The sequence below is a fragment of the Nomascus leucogenys genome, chromosome 8 (genome assembly GCF_006542625.1).
Source record: "Nomascus leucogenys isolate Asia chromosome 8, Asia_NLE_v1, whole genome shotgun sequence".
NCBI lineage: Eukaryota > Metazoa > Chordata > Mammalia > Primates > Hylobatidae > Nomascus > Nomascus leucogenys.
Window position 1 is genome coordinate 20,698,738 of NC_044388.1, and position 19,839 is coordinate 20,718,576.

General features: G+C 43.6%; 1 protein-coding gene across 1 annotated transcript in view; it reads right to left on the bottom strand.

The window, feature by feature from the left end:
* Window positions 1–381: 381 nt before the first annotated feature.
* METTL6 (methyltransferase like 6) overlaps window positions 382–19,839 on the bottom strand; it is a 47,964-nt gene continuing 28,506 nt past the window's right edge. Inside the window, exon 7 of the mRNA XM_030816845.1 lies at window positions 382–3,284. The gene's annotated coding sequence lies outside the window, so the exon portion shown is untranslated. The remainder of the gene's footprint in view (window positions 3,285–19,839) is intronic.

The window sequence follows — 19,839 nt, forward strand, 5'->3', positions numbered from 1 at the left end:
TTAAAGGTCCAGATAGCCAGGTGCGGTGGCTCACGCCTGTAATCCCAGCACTTTGGGAGGCCGAGGCAGGAGGATCACTTGAGTCCAGGAGTTTGAGACGAGCCTGGGCAACATAGCAACACCCCATTTCTCTAAAAAAAAAAAAAAAAACAAAAACAAGATCCAGATAGTAAATATTTTAGGCTTTATTGGCCAGATAGTCTCTGCCCTTGTAGCATGAAAGGAGCCATAAGCCATAAACAATACATATACCGGTGCGGCTGTATTTAACACAACTTTACCAAAATAAAAGGAGGACTAGATGATTCTGTGGGTCATGTAACAGAGTCCAAAGAGTGTACCACTCACTGCATGACATCTAATAAGTCAAGAGACAAGGGGTTGAGGCAAGGAAAGTGAATTTTATTCAGAGAGCCAGCAAACCAAGAAAATGGAAGAGTAATGTCCTAAAGAACCATTTTTAAGTCAATCCAAATTTCAGGCTCCTTTTATGTGAGAGGAAGGGGGAAGAGGGAGGGAGTTGAGGTCAAGAAGTGGCCAGTGATCACATCTGGGTGGCAGCAAGGGTCCAAGGAGGTGGTGACACTTTGTCCTTGGTCAGGTCACAACGCTCTTATAAATCTTTAACATAACATTATTACTTGCATACATCCTCCTTATCTCCTCAGGGGTTAGTTTTGGGGGAGGCACTATTACCATCCTTGCTTTAAACTATGAACTAAATTCCTCCTATAGTTAGCTTGGCCTATGTGCAGAGATAAGCAAAAGCAGTTAACCTAAAAGATACAGGTTATTGCTGCAGGGGGGTTAGGAGCAAAACGGAGTTAGTCACGCTAGGCCTCCTTGTCACTGTTATAGCCATAGCTTGTGGGTCTCTCGTTTAGACTATTTATAATGTTTGGTACTATAAATAATGCAGCTAATGAACATCTTTGTGAAGAAGTCCTTGAATATGTCAGACATCTCTTAGGAAACAATCCTACAAACTGAGTTACTACAACAAAAGAAGTATGGCTATTTTTAAGGTCCTTGATCCATAATATGGGATACAAGTTGAAGTAGCTCTCTGAACAGTCACCTAACCTTAACTCAGCATCATTCTTGGACCCTGCCCATGTCCCTGGGAATCCCTGGAACTAACATTTCTTTGGTTCTTTTTTTTTTTTTTTTTTTTTAAGGGTTGCGGTCTCACTCTGCTGCCCAGGCTGGCACAATCATGGCTCACTGCAACCTTGAATTCCTGGCCTCAAATTATTCTCCCTCTCACCCTCCCAAAGTGCTGGGATTATAGGCATGAGCATCTGTGCCCGGCCATTTTTCATTAGTTCTAAGCATACACCACCAAGTTCAGTTTTCCTGAGTTGCCTCCATTTCTCCAGATCATTCAGCCCCTTTACAATGGACAATTATGCTAATCTATTTCTGCTTAAATCATCTATCAATATCTATATGCTACCTTTTCCTTCCCAACCCAATTGTTTAAAGATGACAGACTAGGCCAGGCACCATGGCTCATGCCTGTAATCCCAGCACTTTGGGAGGCAGAGGCAGGAGGATCTCGAGCCCAGGAGTTTGAGACCAGCCTGGGCAATATAAGGAGACTCTGTCTTTACAAAAATAAAATTAGCCACACATGCTGGCACACACCTGCAGTCCCAGCTACTTGGAGGCTGAGGTAGGAGGATTGCTTGGGCCTGGGAGGCAGAGGTTGCAATGAGTCATGATCAGGCCACTGCAATCCAGCCTGGCAACAGAGGGAGACCTGCTTATTAAAAAAAAAAAAGAAAAACAGACAGACTAAGCACATGTACCTAGTTAGGCTCCTTCTGGAAAACCCATGAAAATGACAGCAAAAGGATTTTTTATCACATAAACCCCATACAATTGATTAAATTTAGGAGAACATTAGAAACAAGGAAATTCTATCATTTGCAACAACATGGATGATGCTGGAAGATATTATGCTAAGTGAAATAAGCCAGATTCAGAAAGACAAATATCACATGATTTCACTTATATGTGGAATTTTAAGAAGTTGAACTCATAGAAGCAGAAAGTAGAATGGTGGTTACCGGAGGCTGGGGGAGGAAGGGAGTAGGGGAGATGTTGACCCAAAGGGCACACATTTCAGTTAGCCAGGAGGAATATGTTTTTGAGATCCATTGTACATGGTGACCATAGTCAATAATAAGGTATATTTTGAAGGAGCTTCCGGAATTTTACCCCCAAATATGGCTCCCTGGTATAATGAGTATTTTGAATTAAATGTCCTTAGCGATCAACAGATGCTAGAAGAAACCTTTTCTCTATCTACATAAACACCTAAGGGATCCACCAAGGAAAGCAATTACTAAGTTTTTATGCCATTTCTCCTATTAATCTGCATTTTGTGAGTGATTTTCTTAGTTATTCTTCAGAGGGCAAAGGGGAAGTTTTTTCCTGGCCCCTACGGTTTCAAAATTGTAAAAATAATAACAATAATAAATTGTTTTAATTAAACATTTATTTTTACTTTTTTTTTTTTTATTAGAGACAGTCTTTCTATGTTGCCCAGGCTGGTGTCTGGAACCCCTGAATTCCTGGGCTCAAGCAATCTTCCTGCCTTGGCCTCTCAAAGTGTTGGAATTACAGGTGTGAGCCACCATAGTTGGCCAAGAATAGATTTTGAATGCTCTCAATACAAAGAAAAAGAAGTACGTGAGGAGAGGGATATCTTAATTAGCTTCATATAATCATTCCACAATGTATACATCTATTACTATCAAAACATCATATTTATTCCATATATATAATTATTATTTGTCAGTTAAAAATACAAATTTTCATTTAAAAATTTGAAGGGCTAGAAAACAGGATAAATAGCAACTGACTTAGCAGGCTTGTGAAGCTGAGTCTTAAGCCAGCAGGGATGAAAGTCAAGAAGCAACTCAACTTGCATCAAGACTCCCATAGAGTTCTGTGACCAGGTTTGGTAGTATCAGCTACGTCTAGTATAAGTGGGGGTGTGTCTAAGACTGAATACAGGAGGACTGGTTGGAAGTCAGTAAGAAGCAGTTAGAACCCTAAATCTCTCCTGCAAGTCCACACAGCCAGACTGTACATCCCCCACCCCAGAATAAGACTGTAAGTTGAAAACAAAAGGTCTGGATAAAGGGATACCAGGCAAAATTGGGGTTGAGGTACTATACTGAAAACAATATCATACTGGAAGATTATTTTCTGTGGTTCATATAATACAAAAACACAGCCAGATATCCTACAGGTTCCAGACTTTTGATTGAGACCTGAAAAAGAAACAAAAAAGAGATAAAAGAAAACAAAATAAGTAAAAATAAATAAATAAAATGAAGCCCATGTTGACAACTCCACCTCATGTGCTCAGAGCTTCCAAGCAGCTTTTAAGCTCTGCATTTAAAAAATATATGAATGGAAAACCAAGGGTCACCACACAGCTGAGAAAAGCTCCTAATAAAGATAGAGACCAAAACAGGAAATAAAGAAAAAAATAGAGGAAACGAAACTATGCAGACAGAAATTAAATATTAATGGACAAGAAGTTGGGCTCAGTTGCTCACACCTGTAATTTCAGCACTTTGGGGGGCCGAGGCAGGAGGATCGCTTTAGGCCAGGAGTTCAGGACCAGCCTGGGCAACATAGTGAGACCATCTCTCTATACGAAAAAAAAAATTAGTTGGGTGTGATGGCACACACCTGTAGTCTCAGCTACGCAGGAGACTGAGGTAAGAGGATCACTTGAGCCCAGGAGTTCCAGGCTGAGGTGAGCTGTGATCACGCCACTGCACTCCAGCCCAGGCAAAGACACTTCAACTCTAGAAGAATGAATATGATTTTGTTGGATAGGGTTGAGTTTTTGAAGCCCACAGGTCACTGTTATATAAAACATTCTCTTGCCAATCCCAAAAGAACCAATTTTTGCCCCCTTGGGGGACAATTGCTGCCCCTCTTAGAGACCCCTTCTCTACTGAAATGCTTGCTTTAGAGAAATACATTGCATCTGTGAAATAATGGGTTACTATTTTTAAAATGAACACTGAAGTGAGAAAGAGAAGTAGCTCAGAGAAGTCTGAAAAATGTGTGGTATGCAAAATTTATCAGGCCCAGAGACAGAATCTTCACAGAATGAATCTTCAGTCACGCCTACCCCTCCCCAGAGAGTCATGCCTAGGAACAATTGTTTAAAGGCATTTTGTTCTTTCTTTCCTTCCATGTAGTTTCCAGACTGGCTGATAAATTACCTAAAATGCTATCACAAGTTGCACAATATGACCCTCACCCACTATCTTCATGTTCCTGGAATTTGTGATACAAAGAATAATATATGCCAATTAATAGCTTATGTTCAATTTAGGAACTGCCCCTTCTTTTTTCCTTTAAAAACCCACTTGTTGGCCAGGCACAGTGGCTCACACCTGTAATCTCAGCGCTTTGGGAGGCCGAGGCAGGCGGATCATCTGAGGTCACGAGTTCGAGACCAGCCTGGCCAACATGGGGAAATCCTCTCTACTAAAAATACAAAACATACCTGGGCGTGGTGGTGCACGCCTGTAATTCCAGCTACTAAGGAGGCTGAGGCAGGAGAATTGCTTGAACTCGGGAGGCAGAGGTTGCAGTGAGCCAAGATTGTGCCACTGCACTCCAGCCTGGGTGACAGAGCAAGATTCCATTGAAAACAAACAAACAAAAAACAAAAACAAAAACAAAACCCACTTGTTGATTGCTTGAAGCCAAGAGTTCAAGACCAGCCTGGTCAACATAACAAGACCCTGTCTCCAAAAAAAAACAAAAACAAAAAAATCCACTTGTAAGTGCTGCTAATCACAGCATATATTCAGGGCAACTTAACTTGAATCTGTGTCTCCTGGGCTGTAGCCCTCAAATTTGGCCCAAATAAACTCTCTGCTTATATTAATTTTGCCTCAGTTTATTCCTGTATGTGAACCAATAAAAAAAGAGCTCTTAGAATTGTAGTGTTACCAGAAAGCGGTCCCAATCCAGACCCCAAGAGAGGGTTCTTGGACCTTGCACGAGAAAGAATTTGGGGCAAGTCCACAAAGTGAAAGCAAGTTTATGAGAGAAGAAAAGAAACAAAAGAATGGCTCCTCCATAGACAGAGCAGAGGCATGGGCTGCTCTATGAGTATACTTACGGTTATTTCCTGCTTATATGCTACATATGGGGCGGATTATTCATGAGTTTTCTGGGAAAGGGTGGGCAATTTCCAGAACTGAGGGTTCCTCCCCTTTTTAGACTATGGAGGGTAACTTCCAGGCACTGCCATGGCATTTGTAAGTTGTCACGGTGCTCGTGGGAGTGTCTTTTAGCATGCTAATGCATTATAACTAGCATATAATTGTTACCAGCAGCAAAGCCATATGGGGCTGCAGCAACTAGATGCTTGCTTCCTCGGAGGACAGAATTCAGCCAAGGGGCAGAAGTAGGTTTAAGGCAGAGGGAGAGATTGAGACAACTTTTAGAGCAGGAATGAGAGTTTATTAAAAAGTTTTAGAGCAGGAATGAAAGGAAGCAAAGTCCACTTGGAAGAGGGCCAAGTGGGTGACTTGAGAGATCCAAGTGCCCTGTTCAGCCCTTGACTTGAGGTTTTATACATGGGCATGGTTCCAGGGTTTCCGCTTCTCTTCCCCTAATTGTCCCCTTGGGGTGGGCTGTCTGTATGTGCAGTATGTTTACTGAAGTTGTATGCATGCTCAGTTGAGGTGTTTTTCCATTACCAGTCAAGTGTTCCCAGAGGAAGGTCATATACCCATTAAACTCTGCTGTTTTGCCTCTTATTGAACATGCCTTAGCCCACTTGCCCAACTCCAAAGATCTTACCAGGAAGCTGCTGATTACCAGTTTTCGGTGTTTTCTTTTCTTTTTCTTTTTGAGACGGAGTTTCACTCTTGTCACCCAGGCCGGAGTGCAATGGTGCAATCTCAGCTCACTGAAACCTCTGCCTCCCAGGTTCAAGCGATTCTCCAGCCTTGCCTCCTGAGTAGCTGGGATTACAGGCATGCACCACTACGCCTGGCTAATTTTGTATTTTTAGTAGAGATGGGGGTGGTTCTCACCATGTTGCCCAGGCTGGTCTTGAACTCCTGACCTCAGGTGATCCACCTGCCTCAGCCTCCTAAAATGCTGGGATTACAGGCATGAGCCATGGTGCCCAGCTAGTTTCCGGTGTTTTCTATCTATTGGGAGATTGTCTTTCTCTGGCACTGGCTGCAACCAATTATTATTTTAGAGAGACAGTTTAACAACTGCCTGACCATCATCTGATGGTCACCTGACATTCCTGGAGAGGGAGCCCTCCCCTGCCCTGCTCATGTCTGCCTAACTACTGACTCTAACATAATGAACAGTGAGGATGACCAGAGGTCACTTTCATTACCATCTTGTATTTGGCAGGTTTGGGCCAGCTTCTTTACTGTATCCTGTTTTATCAGTAAGGTCTTTGTGACCTGTATCTTGTGCCAACCTCCTATCTCATCCTGTGACTAAGAATGCCTAACTGCCTGGGAATGCAGCCCAGTAGGTCTCAGCTTTATTTTACCCAGCTCCTATTCACTTTGGTTCAAATGCCTCTGACGGTAGGGGCCAAGGGAAAAACTTCCCCTTTGTCCTCTGAAGGTTTACTGAAAAATCAACTCACAAAATGCAGATTAGTAGGAAAAAGGCATCAAAACTTATTAATGTGTACACAGGGGAGAATCAGAGTGATCACTCAATATCCCAATGGGGCCCAAATACTTATATAGCCTTATTTGAGAGGAGAGTGAGGAGATGGGGAATATAGGTAATTCTGTTGAGGTACAATAAATGATTACTAGGGAGAATGAATGGATCAGGGAACAGAGATTAGCTTGTAAATGGTTCTCTTTGAAAAAAAGATTTTTTTTTTTTTTTTTTTTTTTTTTTGAGACAGGATCTTGCTCTGTCCCAAAGGCTGGAGTGCAATGGTGTGGTCACAGCTCACTGCAGCCTTGACCTACTGGGCTCATGTGATCCTCTTGTAACCACCCAATGGGTTCACCTTGCCTGCTGCCTAGACAGAGCCAATTTATCAAGACAGGAACTGCAGTAGATAAAGAGTAATTCACACAGACCAGCTGTGTGGGAGACCAGAGTTTTATGATTACTCAAATAAGTCTCCCTGCGTAATTGGAAATAAGAGTTTCGTTGTTGTTGTTGTTGCTGTTTTTGAGATGGAGTTTCGCTCTTGTCGCCCAGGCTGGAGTGCAATGACGCAATCTCCACTCACTGCAACCTCCGCCTCCTGGGTTCAAGTGATTCTCCTGCCTCAGCCTGCCGAGGAGCTGGGATTACAGGCACACACCACCATGCCTGGCAAATTTTTGTATTTTTAGTAGAAATGGGATTTTGCCATGTTGTCCAGGCTGTTCTCAAACTCCTGGCCTCAAGTGATCCGCCCGCCTTGGCCTCCTAAGGTGCTGAGATTACAAGTGTGAGCCACTGCACCTGGCCAGGAAATAAGAGTTTTTAAGGACAACTTGGTGAGTAGGGGAAAGCCAGTGAACCAGGAGTGCTGATTGATCAGGTCAGAAATAAAATCATAGGAAGCTGAAGCTGTCTTCTTGCACTAAGTCAGTTCCTGGGTGGGAGCCACAAGATCAGATGAGCCAGTTTATCCATCAGGGTGGTGCCAGCTGATCCATTAAGTGCAGGGTCTGCAAAACATCTGAGCACTGAACTTAGGAGCAGCTTAAGGAGGCTCAGAATCTTGTAGCATCCAGCTGTATGACTCCTAAACCATAATTTCTAATCTTGTGGCTAGTTTCTTAGTCCTACAAAGGCTGTCTAGTCCCCAGGCAAGAAGGGGGTTTGTTTTGGGAAAGGGCTGTTGTCATCTTTGTTTTAAACTATAAACTAAGTTTTAAATTATAAACTACTTTTCTCCCAAAGTTAGTTCAGCCTACACCCAGGAATGAACAAATACAGCTTGGAGGTTAGATGAAAGATAGAGTTGGTTCAGTCAGATCTCTTTCACTGTCTCAGCTATAATTTTGCAACGGCGGTTTCACTCCTGCCTCAGCCTCCTAAGTAGCTGTGACTATAGGCACATGCCACCATGCCCAGCTAATTTTTTTTTTATAGAGATGGAGTCTCACTGTGTTGCGCAGGCTTATCTCAAACTCTTGGGCTCAAACAATCCTCCCTGCTCAGCCTCCCAAAGTGCTGGGATTACATGCATGAGGCACCACACCTGGCCTTTTTTTTTTTTTTCTAAGTTTTTTTTGTTGTAGGTTGTGCTACGTTTCCCAGGCTGGTCTCGAACTTCTACCCTCAAGCAATCCTCCCACTTTGGCTCCCCAAAGTGCTCTTTGGAAATTGAGCCTGAGAGAAGAATATTATCTTGTGAATAAGTCTGTTTAGGTGTGGTTAATTCCTTGCTCTTCTTTTCTGCAATAGATGAGAAAGCAGAAAGCAGAAGGAAAAATGATTGTTTTCCTTGGTGGGTCCTTCAGCTCTTTATGTAGATAGAGAAAAAGTCTCTTCTAGCACCTATTGATCTTTAAGGACCTTTAATTCAAAATACTCATTATACCAGGGAGCCATATATTGAGATGAGGATGCCTTGCCTGTACTCCTCCAGAATTTATTTTTTAATTTTAATTTTTATTTTTGAGATGGAATTTCACTCTTATTGCCCAGGCTGGAGTGCAATGGTGCAATCTCGGCTCACCACAACCTCCACCTCCTGGGTTCAAGCGATTCTCCTGCCTCAGCCTCTTGAGTAGCTGGGATTACAGGCATGCACCACCATGCCCAGCCAATTTTGTATTTTTAGTAGAGATGGGGTTTCTCCATGTCGGTCAGGCTGGTCTCAAACTCCCGACCTCAGTGGTCCACCCACCTCAGCCTCCCAAAGTGCTGGGATTACAGGCATAAGCCACCGCACCCGGACAATTTTTTTTTTTCTTTTTTTTAAGAGAAAGAATCTTACTCTGTCACCCAGGCTAGAGAGCAGTGGAATTATAGCTCACTGCATCCTTGAACTCTTGGGCTCAAGGGATCCTCCCAACTCAGCCTCCTGAGCCACTGGGACTACAGGTATACATCAGTATACATCACTATGCCTGGCTAATTTTATTTTTTTTGGTAGATATGGGGTCTCGCTATGTTGCCAAGGCTGCTCTTGAACACTTGGCCTCAGGTCATCTTCCCGCCTTGACCTCCCAAAGTGCTGGGATTACAGATGTGAGCCACTGTGCCTGGCCTCCTTCAGAATTTAGAAATATGAAAGCAGAAGTTAGGAACTCAATGAAAAGATTGTAGGTTGGACTGAGTGCTGTGGCTCATGCCTGTAATCCCAGAACTTTGGGAGGCTGAGGCAGGCAGATCACTTGAGGTCAGGAGTTTGAGACCAGCCTGGCAAACATGGTGAAATCCTGTCTCTACTAAAAATACAAAAATTAGGCAGGTATGGTGGCACACACCTGTAATCCCAGCTACTCAGGAGGCTGAGGCAGGAAAATCGCTTGAACCCAGGAGGTAAAGGTTGCAGTGAGCAGAGATCGCACCACTACACTACAGCCTGGGTGACAGAGTGAGACTCCATCTCAAGGAAAAAAAAAAAAAAAGATTGTAAGTTAAATCTCCTAGACAGCAAAACACTTGTCAGATAGTGAAAAAAGAAGAGAACAGATTGTAAATGTATAGCATCAGTTCAGTAGTTTCAACATTTTAATAAGGAGGCTGGGGTCACGCCTGTAATCCCAGCACTTCAAGAGGCCAAGGTGGGTGGATCACTTGAGGCCAGGAGTTTGAGACTAGCCTCACCAACATGGTGAAACCCCATCTCTACTAAAAATACAAAAATTAGCTGGGCGTGTTGGTACGCACCTGTAGTCCCAGCTGCTTGAGAGGCTGAGGCAGGAGAATCGCTTGAACCTGGGAAGCAGAGGTTGCAATGAGCCAAGATCGTGCCACTACACTCCAGCCTGGGTGACAGAGCAAGACTCTGTCTCAAAAAAGAATAATAATAATAATGAAACCACCTTTGCAAAAATTATAACAGAAAATTATGAGACAGGATAATTCCCTTGACCCCCTTGCAGTACTCGCAACTGGGGTGTGGCTTGTTTACTCGGCCACCTCGCACTCAAACCCCTTGTGAGAGTGAGCGAGTGCAGGAACTGGAAAAAATGAATGCAGGAATTGGCCAGTTGCTCCTCTCTGGCAGGAACAGGCTCCGTGCAGGCCCCATAACAGCGTCCAAGCATGTTACAACCAATGATCTTTCAGCTCTGCAGTCTGAGGACAGCCAAGTGCCAACCAGCTCAGTGGAGGGTCAGGGTGGCAGCCCCCTGCCCTCTCAACACCCAGGTTCTTGTCCAGCATCCAGGAAGAATCAAGTCACATGAACAGATTGAAGGGTAGTGTATGCAGAGGATTTTATTGGGCGATGAAAGTGGCTCTCAGCAGGATGGGGAGTTGAAAAGGGGATGATGCAGGAAGGTGATCTTTCTTTGAAGCTGAGCAGTCTGAGGCCAGGCCCGTCTCCAAAGCCGCATCATCTGAACTTAGCCACATCTACCCATAGTCTCCAACATTCAGTTGCTTCTCTGCTTACTGCTCAGCCACTTCTATCCTTGACAATCAGCCATTTGTATCCCCGATGCTCAGCTGCTGTGTTGCTCTGCCAGCTGAAATCTTTTTATGAGCACAGGATGGGGAAATGGCAGGCCAAAAGGGCAACATGTGGGTGGAAAAATGGGGCTCCTGCTTTCACTTAGAGCTGAGGTTCCAGGCTTAAGGGTGGGGTTTAGCCAAGAGCCCAGCCCTTCTGTATCAATGGCAGTGGGGGAGATGTGATCTAGCCAATCTCCATCTTGCTTTTAGCCTTCTTTTTTTTTTTAATACTCCATGCACCATTTTTGTGCTCCACTCTACTAAAATTTTACATTGCAGAACAATTCCAGATCCTGTCACTTAGGTCCTGTATGTTGACAGTATTTTTTTTTTTATTATACTTTAAGTTTTAGGGTACATGTGCACAACATGCAGGTTTGTTACATATATATACATGTGCCATGTTGGTGTGCTGTACCCATTAACTCGTCATTTAACATTAGGTATATCTCCTAATGCTATCCCTCCCCCCTCCCCCCACTCCACAACAGGCCCTGGTGTGTGATGTTCCCCTTCCTGTGTCCATGTGTTCTCATTGTTCAATTCCCACCTATGAGTGAGAACATGTGGTGTTTGGTTTTTTGTCCTTGTGATAGTTTGCTGAGAATGATGGTTTCCAGCTTCATCCATGTCCCTACAAAGGACATGAACTCATCATTTTTTATGGCTGCATAGTATTCCATGGTGTATATGTGCCACATTTTCTTAATCCATTCTATCATTGTTGGACATTTGGGTTGGTTCCAAGTCTTTGCTATTGTGAATAGTGCCACAATAAACATACGTGTGCATGTGTCTTTATAGCAGCATGATTTATAATCCTTTGTGTATATACCCAGTAATGGGATGGCTGGGTCAAATGGTATTTCTAGTTCTAGATCCCTGAGGAATCGCCACACTGACTTCCACAATGGTTGAACTAGTTTACAGTCCCACCAACAGTGTAAAAGTATTCCTATTTCTCCACATCCTCTCCAGCATCTGTTGTTTCCTAACTTTTTCATGATCGCCATTCTAACTGGTGTGAGATGGTATCTCACTGTGGTTTTGATTTGCATTTCTCTGATGGCCAGTGACGATGAGCATTTTTTCATGTGTCTTTTGGCTGCATAAATGTCTTCTTTTGAGAAGTGTCTGTTCATATCCTTTGCCCACTTGTTGATGGGGTTGTTTTTTTCTTGTAAATTTGTTTGAGTCCATTGTAGATTCTGGATATTAGCTCTTTATCAGATGAGTAGATTGCAAAAATTTTCTCCCATTTTGTAGGTTGCCTGTTCACTCTGATGGTAGTTTCTTTTGCTGTGCAGAAGCTCTTTAGTTTAATTAGATCCCATTTGTCAATTTTGGCTTTTGTTACCATTGCTTTTGGTGTTTTAGATATGAAGTCTTTGCCCATGCCTATGTCCTGAATGGTATTGCCTAGGGTTTCTTCTAGAGTTTTTATGGTTTTAGGTCTAACATTTAAATCTTTAATCCATCTTGAATTAATTTTAGTATAAGGTGTAAGGAAGGGATCCAGTTTCAGCTTTCTACATATGGCTAGCCAGTTTTCCCAGCACCATTTATTAAATAGGGAATCCTTTCCCCATTTCTTGTTTTTGTCAGGTTTGTCAAAGATCAGATAGTTGTAGATATGTGGCATTATTTCTGAGGGCTCTGTTCTGTTCCATTGGTCTATATCTCTGTTTTGGTACCAGTACCATGCTGTTTTGGTTACCGTAGCCTTGTAGTATAGTTTGAAGTCAGGTAGCGTGATGCCTCCACCTTTGTTCTTTTGGTTTAGGATTGACTTGGCAATGTGGGCTGTTTTTTGGTTCCATATGAACTTTAGTTTTTTCCAATTCTGTGAAGAAAGTCATTGGTAGCTTGATGGGGATGGCATTGAATCTATAAATTACCTTGGGCAGTATGGCCATTTTCACAATATTGACTCTTCTTACCCATGAGCATGGAATGTTCTTCCATTTGTTTGTATCCTCTTTTATTACACTGAGCAGTGGTTTGTAGTTCTCCTGGAAGAGGTCCTTCACATCCCTTGTAAGTTGGATTCCTAGCTATTTTATTCTCTTTGAAGCAACTGTGAATGGGAGTTCACTCAGGATTTGGCTCTCTGTTTGTCTGTGATTGGTGTATAAGAATGCTTGTGATTTTTGCACATTGATTTTGTATCCTGAGACTCTGCTGAAGTTGCTTATCAGCTTAAGGAGATTTTGGGCTGAGACAGTGGGGTTTTCTAGATATAAAATCATGTCATCTGCAAAGAGGGACAATTTGACTTCCTCTTTTCCTAATTGAATACCCTTTATTTCTTTCTCCTGCCTGATTGCCCTGGCCAGAACTTCCAACATTATGTTGAATAGGAGTGGTGAAAGGGGACATCCCTGTCTTGTGCCAGTTTTCAAAGGGAATGCTTCCAGTTTTTGCCCATTCAGTATTATATTGGCTGTGGGTTTGTCATAAATAGCTCTTATTATTTTGAAATATGTCCCATCAATACCTAATTTATTGAGAGTTTTTTAGCATGAAGGGCTGTTGAATTTTGTCAAAGGTCTTTTCTGCATCTATTGAGATAATCATGTGGTTTTTGTCTTGGGTTCTGTTTATATGCTGGATTACATTTATTGATTTGCATATGTTGAACCAGCCTTGCATCCCAGGGATGAAGCCCACTTGATCATGGTGTATAAGCTTTTTGATGTGCTGCTGGATTCAGTTTGCCAGTATTTTATTGAGGATTTTTGCATCGATGTTCATCAGGGATATTGGTCTAAAATTCTCTTTTTTTGTTGTGTCTCTGCCAGGCTTTGGTATCAGGATGATGCTGGCCTCATAAAATGAGTTAGGGAGGATTCCCTCTTTTTCTATTGATTGGAATAGTTTCAGAAGGAATGGTACCAGCTCCTCCTTGTACCTCTGGTAGAATTCGGTTGTGAATCTGTCTGGTCCTGGACTTTTTTTGGTTGGTAGGCTATTACTTATTGTCTCAATTTCAGGTCCTGTTATTGGTCAATTCAGGGATTCAACTTCTTCCTGATTTAGTCTTGGGAGGGTGTATGTGTCCAGGAATTTATCCATTTCTTCTAGATTTTCTAGTTTATTTGCATAGAGGCGTTTATAGTGTTTTCTTATGGTAGTTTGTATTTCTGTGGGATCGGTAGTTATATCCCCTTTATCATTTTTTATCACGTCTATTTGATTATTCTCTCTTTTCTTCTTTATTGCCCTTGCTAGCGGTCTATCAATTTTGTTGATCTTTTCAAAAAACCAGCTCCTGGATTCATTGATTTTTTGAAGGGTTTTTTGTGTCTCTATCTCCATCAGTTCTGCTCTGATTTTAGTTATTTCTAGCCTTCTGCTAGCTTGAATGTGTTTGCTCTTGCTTCTCTAGTTCTTTTAATTGTGATGTTAGGGTGTCAATTTTAGATCTTTCCTGCTTTCTCTTGTGGGCATTTAGTGCTATAAATTTCCCTCTACACACTGCTTTGAATGTGTCCCAGAGATTCTGGTATGTTGTGTCTTTGTTCTTGTTGGTTTCAAAGAACATCTTTATTTCTGCCTTTATTTCGTTATGTACCCAGTAGTCATTCAGGAGCAGGTTGTTCAGTTTCCATGTAGTTGAGTGGTTTTCAGTGAGTTTCTTAATCCTGAATTCTAGTTTGATGGCACTGTGGTCTGAGAGACAGTTTGTTATAATTTCTGTTCTTTCACATTTGTTGAGGAGTGCTTTACTTCCAACTATGTGGTCAATTTTGGAATAGGTGTGGTGTGGTGCTGAAAAGAATGTATATTCTGTTGATTTGGGGTGGAGAGTTCTGTAGATGTCTATTAGGTCCACTTTGTGCAGAGCTGAGTTCAAGCCCTGGATATCCTTGCTAACCTTCTGTCTCATTGATCTGTCTAATGTGAGAGTGGGGTGTTGAAGTCTCCCATCTTCATTGTGTGGGAGTCTAAGTCTCTTCGTAGGTCTCTAAAGACTTGCTTTATGCATCTGGGCGCTCCTGTATTGGGTGTATATATATTTAGGATAGTTAGCTCTTCTTGTTGAATTGATCCCTTTACCATTATGTAATGGCCTTCTTTGTCTCTTTTGATCTTTGTTGGTTTAAAGTCTGTCTTATCCGAGACTAGGATTGCAACCCCTGCCTTTTGTTGTTTTCCGTTTGCTTGGTAGATCTTCCTCCATCCCTTTATTTTGAGCCTATGTGTGTCTCTGCACGTGAGATGGGTTTCCTGAATACACCACACTGATGGGTCTTGACTCTTTATCCAATTTGCCAGTCTGTGTCTTTTAAGTGGAGCATTTAGCCCATTTACATTTAAGGTTAATATTGTTATGTGTGAATTTGATCCTGTCATTATGACGTTAGCTTGTTATTTTGCTCGTTAGTTGATGCAGTTTCTTCCTAGCCTCGATGGTCTTTACAATTTGGCATGTTTTTGCAGTGGCTGGTACTGGTTGTTCCTTTCCATGTTTAGTGCTTCCTTCAGGAGTTCTTTTAGGGCAGGCCTGGTGGTGACAAAATCTCTCAGCATTTGCTTGTCTGTAAAGTATTTTACTTCTCCTTCACTTATGAAGCTTAGTTTGGCTGGATATGAAATTCTGGATGGAAAATTCTTTTCTTTAAGAATGTTGAATATTGGCCCCCACTCTCTTCTGGCTTGTAGAGTTTCTGCCGAGAGATCAGCTGTTAGTCTGATGGGCTTCCCTTTGTGAGTAACCCGATCTTTCTCTCTGGCTGCCCTTAACATTTTTTCCTTCATTTCAACTTTGGTGAATCTGACAATTACGTGTCCTGGAGTTGCTCTTCTCGAGGAGTATCTTTGTGGCATTCTTGTATTTCCTGAATTTGAATGTTGGCCTGCCTTGCTAGATTGGGGAAGTTCTCCTGGATAATATCCTGCAGAGTGTTTTCCAACTTGGTTCCATTCTCCCTGTCACTTTCAGGTACACCAATCAGACGTAGATTTGGTCCTTTCTTATAGTCCCATATTTCTTGGAGGCTTTGTTCATTTCTTTTTATTCTTTTTTCACTAAACTTCTCTTCTCACTTCATTTCATTCATTTGACCTTCCATCACTGATACCCTTTCTTCCAGTTGATCAAATTGGCTGAGGCTTGTGCATTCATCATGTAGTTCTTGTGCCATCGTTTTCAGCTCCATCAGGTCCTTTAAGGACTTCTCTGCATTGGTTATTCTAGTTAGCCATTCGTCTAATCTTTTTTCAAGGTTTTTAACTTCTTTGCCATGGATCTGAACTTCCTCCTTTAGCTCAGAGTAGTTTGATCATCTGAAGCCTTCTTCTCTCAACTTGTCAAAGTCATTCTCTGTCCAGCTTTATTCCATTGCTGGTGAGGAGATGCATTCCTTTGGAGGAGGAAAGGCGCTCTGATTTTTAGAATTTTCAGTTTTTCTGCTCTGTTTTTTTTCCCCATCTTTGTGGTTTTATCTACCTTTGGTCTTTGATGATGGTGACGTACAGATGGGGTTTTGGTGTGGATGTCCTTTCTGTTTGTTAGTTTTCCTTCTAACAGTCAGGACCCTCAGCTGCAGGTCTGTTGGAGTTTGCCGGAGGTCCACTCCAGACCCTGCTTGCCTGGGTATCAGCAGCAGAGGCTGCAGAACAGCGGATATTGGTGAACAGCAAATGTTGCTGCTTGATTGTCCCTCTGGACGTTTTGTCTCAGAAGAGTACCCGGCCATGTGAGGTGTCAGTCTGCCACTACTGGGGGATGCCTCCCAGTTAGGCTACTCGGGGGTCAGGGACCCACTTGAGGAAGCAGTCTGTCCGTTCTGAGATCTCCAGCTGCGTGCTGGGAGAACCACTACTCTCTTCAAAGCTGTCAGATGGGACATTTAAGTCTGCAGAGGTTTCTGCTGCCTTTTGTTTGGCTATGCCCTGCCCCCAGAGGTGGAGTCTATAGAGGCAGGCAGGCCTCCTTGAGTTGCGGTGGGCTCCACCCAGTTTTAGCTTCCCGGCTGCTTTACCTACTCAAGCCTCAGCAATGGCAGGTGCCCCTCCCCCAGCCTCACTGCTGCCTTGCAGTTCGATCTCAGACTGCTGTGCTAGCAATGAGCAAGGCTCTGTGGGTGTAGGACCCTCAGAGCCAGGCTTGGGATATAATCTCCTGGTGTGCCATTTGCTAAGACTATCAGAAAAGCGCAGTATTAGCGTGGGAGTGACCCAATTTTCCAGGTGCCATCCGTCACCCCTTTCCTTGGCTAGGAAAGGGAATTCCCCGACCCCTTGCACTTCCCAGGTGAGGCGATGCTGTGCCCTGCTTTGGCTCAGGCTCAATGCACTGTACCCACTGTCCTGCACCCACTGTCTGGCAATCCCCAGTGAGATGCACCCGGTACCTCAGTTGGAAATGCAGAAATCATTCGTCTTCTGTGTCACTCACGCTGGGAGCTGTAGACTGGAGCTGTTCCTATTCGGCCATCTTCGCTTTTAGCCTTTAAGCTGCCAAGCTAACTTTAGGAGACATTTAGTTTACAGTTTAAATTATAATAGCCCTTCCCCCAAACTCAACCACCTTTGTAAAGCTAATTAGAGACCACTAGGCTAGGGGGCAGAGAGGAGCCTGAATTCTGCTAAGGTGTAGACATAAACGATTGCCAGCTGTAATTCTGGAGGTCATAAGTTATGCAACTTCCCCAATTACTCCTTCAGATAACATCACTATTGTAGAACCTAAGATTGACCTTTTGGGATACTTTTTCAGGTTTTTTGCATGTCTGACACCCATGCTTTACCTGGACCTACTGGTCAACAGCTCCTGTGGCCCCATCCAAGAGTGATTCAGCATGCAAGATCATTTTCCACATCCCTGTGATTGCACCCCAACCAATCGGCAGCAAGCACCCACTGTCTAGTCACCCCCACCCTTTCCCCCAAACTATCTTTGAAAAACTCCTAACCTATAAGCCTTTGATGAGACTGATTTGAGTGATAACTCCATCTCCCACATGGCATGGCTGGCCTGGTGTCAATTGAACTCTCCACTGCAATGCTGAGATTTTTTTTTTTTTTGAGACAGAGTCTTGCTCTGTTGCCCAGGCTGGAGTGCAGTGGAGTGATCGTGGCTCACTGCAGTCTCCCGCTCCTGGGTTCAAGTGATTCTCCTGCCTCAGCCTCCCAAGTAGGTGGGATTACAGGTGCACACCACCACACTGGGCTAATTTTTGTATATTTAGTAGAGACGGAGTTTCATCATGTTGGCCAGGCTGGCCTCGAGCTCGTGACCTCAAGTGATCTGCCTGCCTCAGCCTCCCAAAGTGCTGGGATTACAGGCATGAGCCACTGCAGCTGGCTCAATGCTGAGAATTGATTTTCTTCATGCAGTGGGCAGGAAGAACCTGTCAGGCAGTTACAATAAGAGTTCCCAGCCAGGCACCATGGTTCACACGTGTAATCCCAACACTTTGAAAGGCCAAGGTGGGCTGATCACTTGAGCCCAGGAGTTGCAGACCAGCCTGGGCAACATGGTGAAACCACATCTCTATTAAAAAGTACAAAAAATTAGCCAGGCATGGTCCCATGTACCTGTAGTCCTAGCTACTCGGGAGGCTGAGGTGGGAGGATCATCTGAGCCTGGGAAGTTAAGGCTGCAGGGAGCCATGATCATGTCAGAGGTGTTTGAACCACAGCAACTCCATCTTGAATAGGCACTGGGTAAAATAAGGCCGAGACCTACTGGGCTGCATTCCCAGGAGGTTAGGTATTCTAAGTCACAGGACGAGATAGGTTGGCACTATGTACAGGTCACAAAGACCTTGCTGATAAAAGGATGTGGTAAAGAAGCTGGCCAAAACCCACCAAAACCAAGATGGTGAGGAAAGTGACCTCTGGTGGTCCTACTGCGCATTATATACTAATTAAATACATTAGCTTGCAAAAAGACATGCCCACCAGTGCCATGACAGTTTACGAATGCCATGGCAATGTTAGGAAGTTACCCTATATGGTCTAAAAGGGGGAGGAACCCTCAGTTCCAGGAATTGCCTATCCTTCCCTTCCCCCGCCCCCCCACCCCCTCGCCCCCCAAAAAACTCATGAATAATCCACCCCTTGCTTAGCATATACTCAAGAAATAACCATAAAAATAGCTAACTAGCAGCCCTCGGGGCCACTATGCCTACAGAGCAGCCATTCTTTCATTCCTTTACTTTCTTAGCTTGCTTTCACTTTACTCAAATTCTTTCTTTACCCAAATTCTTTCTTACTCGAGGTCCACGAACCCTCTTGGGGTCTGGATTGGGATCCCTTTCCAGTAACAATCATGCCACTGCACTCCAGCCTGGATGACGGGAGTGAGACAGTGTCTCACAGAAAAAAAAAAAGACAGAGAGAGAGAGTTCCAGGAGAAATCGTGTGTGTGTGTGTGTGTGTGTGTGTGTGTGTGTGTGTGTGTGTGTGTTGGAGGTTGGGGCGGGGGCGGTTGAGGGGTAGTCCTCGAAGTGTTAGGTGTTAGCGAATCATTAAATAAATAATTCAAGTAAGTAAGTTTCCCCAAACTAAAGAATAAACATTTCCAAAATCATAGCAGCCATGGAGAGTGCAGCCCAACAGGTGAAAATATCCCCATCCAAGGTACATCACCATGACATTCAGGGACCAGGGGACTGGAATGTTGGGGCTCGGAACACCACCCCAAAATGTGACTGTGGAAGACGAGAATTAATGCCACCTCAAAATATACTCTGGCATATTTTGAGATGGCTATTACAAGAAACTAAAGACACAGGAATAGCTCTGAAAAGACCTTTTGTGAAAGAAATTTATGAAAGAATTTTGTAAAAGGAAATCTACATTAGCAAACAGCAGATGCAAGCAGAGGCTTTCTCTAAGCCCCCCTTATCTGCCTAGAGATGGAACTAGGAAAAATCACATCACAGGAAGAAGAGATTGTGGGTCGACACGTCCCAGATAGAGATTACCACAGGTGGCCACTCTTCTGAAGGGTGCTACCTGAGAGATTTTATCTGCATACGGCAACCTTTGTGGGCTGTGCATTTCCTCCCCTCCCTTCTAGAATTTGTGCCGTGACCTCCTCTCTCCGCACCCCCACCAAGTGCAGCACGAGGTGTACCCTCTCCACACCCTCCACCCTCTCTGCACCCCCACCAAGCCCCAGATCCCCTATTCCTTTCCATGGCCTCAAGATGG